This window comes from Cornus florida, unplaced genomic scaffold (genome assembly GCF_030987335.1).
Source record: "Cornus florida cultivar Cherokee Brave unplaced genomic scaffold, ASM3098733v1 CherokeeBrave_3.0.0_Hap2_Chr03, whole genome shotgun sequence".
In the NCBI taxonomy this organism is placed as follows: Eukaryota; Viridiplantae; Streptophyta; class Magnoliopsida; order Cornales; family Cornaceae; genus Cornus; species Cornus florida.
This window is the reverse complement of record NW_026775573.1, coordinates 12,679,298-12,683,750: the sequence shown is the minus strand read 5'-3', so window position 1 is coordinate 12,683,750 and position 4,453 is coordinate 12,679,298. Positions and strand designations below refer to the sequence as shown.

Here is a 4,453-nt window from a genome sequence, read left to right as displayed (position 1 = left end):
TGACAAAGTAGCTGTCAATTCAATGCAATATATATATTTGAAGAGCAACCTTATTGTATTACAATACAAACTTTACAATTTACATGTATATCATATACTTGTATATCTTACTCCTTTTATAAAACAAAATAAAGGCTATATTTTCATAATTACTTTTTAATTTTTTAAAAAATTGTTCAATTTAATAATAAATATATTTGAACTTAAAAAATAATTTAATAATTTAAAAGGAACGAATAATATGAGTTTGAACTTCAAGGGAGTATATAACCATCTCCATTAAAAAAAAAAAAAATTATTATTTAAATTAATTCAATATAATTCTTTTATTTATTTAAAAAAGACCTTGTTACTTAAAAAAAAAAAAAAAAAAAAAAAGAACCTTGTTAATATTTTTACTTAGACCGAGTTAGCTTTTGCGTAGATTGTAAGCCACTCTTACTCTGTGGATTTTATATATATTTTGCTCTCACTCTGAAACAGAAAAGGAATATGGTTGTACAACTGAGACAGAAATTTCAGAGTCTCTTTTTCCTGTTCCCATCACAAGAAATGCACCTTCCCAACACAAAAAATGTACCCAGTTACAAAAATATGTACCAGTTCGTCTCAAAACCGATTCCAACACCTAATACTCACCACTCTCTCCTCCTCATCAGAAGGCTCTCTCATTCTGCCACTGTTTATGCATCTTTTCCTTGATCAATCAACCCACCACTCTCTTCTCTCTCTCTCTAAGCCATTGTTCATGTAGAGGTATGGTTCTCTTTCTTGATCATCAACCCATTTTTGTATATTTTGTAGTGTTTATCTTATCAAAACCCTAGGATTCCACCGCCCTACCCGCCACTCTCTCCTCATTTCTCTCTCTCTCTAAGCCGTTGTTCATGTAGAGTTATCGTTCTCTTCCTTGATTATCAACCCATTTCTGTACAGTTGTGCAGGCTTGATCATATCGAAGTCTTTTATTATTTTTAGGGTATTTTCTGTTTCTTTTCTCTTTCTTTGTCTTCTTGAACTAGTTTTCCAGATTTGTTGTTTTTATTTCTACTAATTACTTGATGTTTCTTTGCTTTTTGTTTGGTACTATTTCAATTAATGTGCTATTGTGTTGTACTTTTGGCTAATGCAACTCAAATTGATATTTTCATCACTCAGATTATATAATAATTAATACGGAGTTCATTTGTTTTAATATGTTATATATCTAGATATTAAAATTTGAGATTGGTGATGTCTTGTAAAGTTGTTCACTTGCATTCTTGCATCCAAAATCCGATTGCATTGTTGAGTTTGAATCCGTAAAGATGAACTCATAAGGACATATGAGACACATAATGACTACTGGGTTTTCCCCTTTTTAGATGGTAAGCAAAAATGAGCAAAATTGCGGCGATAGAGCTTATATAAATTGAGAATCAAGATCAAGGGCAAAAGAATAACCTGGAACAGGAGATTCGTAAGAATCGAGCCAGGTTAGATGGATGTGGTTCGAAGAGCTAGAGCTCGATTAAGACTGACTGAAAGATCAGGATGAAGCTCTGAAAATACGATTATAATGTGAATCATTGCATTCAAATTCTTTAAATTGCTAATTCAAGAACTTTAACTCAATAGAAAACTGTTTTAGGGAAAACAATTTGCTTGAGTAGTGAATTAGAGTGCAGATGTACATAATATGGATTGATCCACTTTGTTTGCTTGTACACTTATATTGTAGCTTAGATAGGTAGCTGAGTGTACTTCAATATTTTATGATGTAATTATTTTCAAAGAGGTGCAATGTCTTTATTTATTTATTTATTTTATATTGTTTTATTTTTATAATTTTAGGGCATCACAAAGCATGTTAGAAAAGGCATCAGAATTGTTTGCATTAATAATTACGGTTATCTCGGCCTTGATCAGAGTTATATGTGGCATAGCACCTTGGACCCTTATAAAATACAGTACACGTGCTTATAAATTACTTTTGTTATGCATATTTTATTTCCTAAAATATATTTTGGCTACTCTTTCAGGCAGATTTGTATCTAGCACCTCAAATTCATGCAGCAATCAAAAGGTTCAACATCTCGCTCAATAATTTACATGCAATTTATATCTCTGTTTCAAGTGATTGCATATAAGTTGCATGTCTGAACTTCAGCATTTCCATGTACTAAAGACACGGTTTTACCAAATGAAAGTTGGTTATGCTGTTTATATAAATTGTATAAATTGTAGTCTTACAGAATAGGAAATTTTTTTTTTTTTCCTTTGATTGAAAGTGATCCTGTATTAGTTATTTTATTCTTTTTGCTATTTTTTGGTTATAAAAACAGTAAAAAACACCCTAGTGCAAGAATGTATTATAAATATTATTTGTTTGATTATGTAATGGTTACAATTATAGAAGTTCTTGCACTTTGCTGAACCTATGCCTTCAAAGACCTTGCCCATAATAATCGTGGCGGGAACAGTCTCTTTGGCCTAGTGTATCATGTTTCTTTAATGGAAAATCCTTTATTTTTTGGGATGCTCCAGTTTCTTCATCTACCAACTAGTACTAGCAATGATTATTTGATCACTTTTAAGCACAATATATAAACCATTACACTTTCCTTGGATTCTCTACTTGCATGTGCTGCTATTTTTATAAATTTGCAACTTAAAACCTTTTGTTCCTTGATGGTTTTTGCAGACTCAGTTCCCTTTTCTATCTACGTTTAATGAGGCACACAATGGGCTTCCTGCCTTCCAAGATGCAATGCCAAAAAAACAGCTTGATACACCAGTTAGGCATGTGGTTGAGGTAAGAGTTGTTCTTCATGATTGTATGGCATATAATTTCTTTGGGTTAGGAAATTCTCAAATATCAGATATTTACTACTTGTCTACTTTGATAATGCACATTCATTCATCTCATTTTTATAACCACTTTTCCGACAGCCTTGAGTCATTCATCTCATTTTTATTTCATCTCATCAAAACACTCTCGTTACTTCAAAAGGTATTAAATCAAAACTCTCATTTTGATTAAAAATTTAACACTTTTTATATAAAAAAAAAACTCTTGTAGGTCATTTTGAATTCAAAACACTAATTTTCACTCGAAGTTTGTAAGTTTTTACATCAAAACACTATATTTCCTTTGAAGGTACCTTGAATAAGATCATTTTTAACCAAAAACACTCGTTTTCACTCAAAGATTCTAACTTTTTATATGAACACACTCTCGTCCTACAAAGGTATCTTGAATATGGTTATTTTTAACTCAAATCTCTCATTTTCACTCCTAGTTTATTACTTTTACATCAAAACACTCTTGTTTCTATAAAGGTACCTTGAATAAAATCATTTTTAACTCAAAACTCTCATTTTCACTATAAGTTTCTAACTTGTTACATTAAAACACTTTAGACACTTCAAAAGGTACTTTGAATAAGGTCATTTTTTTTTTTTTTTTTTTTTGATAAGTTGAATAAGGTCATTTTTATCTCAAAACTCACTTTCATCCAAAGTTTCGAACTTTTTACTTTAACACTCTTGTTCTTTTAAACGTACCTTGAATAAGGTATTTTTAACCTTAAATTCTCACTTTCACTTAAAATTTCTAACGTTTTACATCAAAACACTATGGTTTCATTTTAATAAGGTCATTTTAAACTTAAAACTTTCATTTTCACTCAAAGTGTGTCTCTTTTTTACATGAAACCAATCATTCCTTCAAAAGGTACCTTGAATAAGGTAATTTTTAACTCAAAAGTCTCGATTTTACTCAAAGTTCCTCTCTTTTAAAATCAAAACATTCTCTTTCCATCCAATGTACCTTGGATAAGGTCATTTTTAACCTAAGAAGCACGGACACGGATACGGAACACGGATACGACACGACACGGACACGGCGACACGGCAAATCCAAAAAAATTAGGACACGGACACGGCGAATAGTGTATATATATATATATATATATATATATATATATATATATATATATATATATATATCAGCATTAATAATTTTAAAAAAAAAACACTGATATGTTTAGGTTGGAATATATATATATATCACTGATATGTTAGTATATATATATATCAGCATCTTTAGGGTAGTACAAAACAAAAAATAGAACATATCAGCACTAAAAAAAAAAAATTTTAAAAAAAATTAACATATCAGCATTAAAAATTTAAAAAAAAAAAAAAATTCCAGAAAAGTGTGTCTGAGCTGTGTCCGAGCTATCTGAGCCGTGTCCGAGCTGTCCGTGCCGTGTCCGAGCCGTGTCTAAAAATTAAAAAAAATAAAAAAATTCCAGACACGTTTTTTGGCGTGTCCGACACGTGTCGGGGCGTGTCTGACGCGTGTCCGTGTCCGACACGTGTCGAACACGGATTCTTCGCCCATTTTGGAGTGTCCGTGCTTCCTAGTTTTTAACTCAAAACTTTCATTTTCGCTCAAAAGATTTCAACT

At 31.0% G+C, this 4,453-nt stretch overlaps 1 long non-coding RNA gene across 1 annotated transcript; it reads left to right on the top strand.

Moving 5' to 3' along the window:
• Positions 1–352: 352 nt before the first annotated feature.
• On the top strand, positions 353–3,974 carry LOC132299498 (uncharacterized). Its single transcript, XR_009480136.1, has 3 exons — positions 353–756; positions 2,022–2,065; positions 2,684–3,974. It is a non-coding gene; the product is annotated as an uncharacterized LOC132299498 (long non-coding RNA).
• Positions 3,975–4,453: the final 479 nt, after the last annotated feature.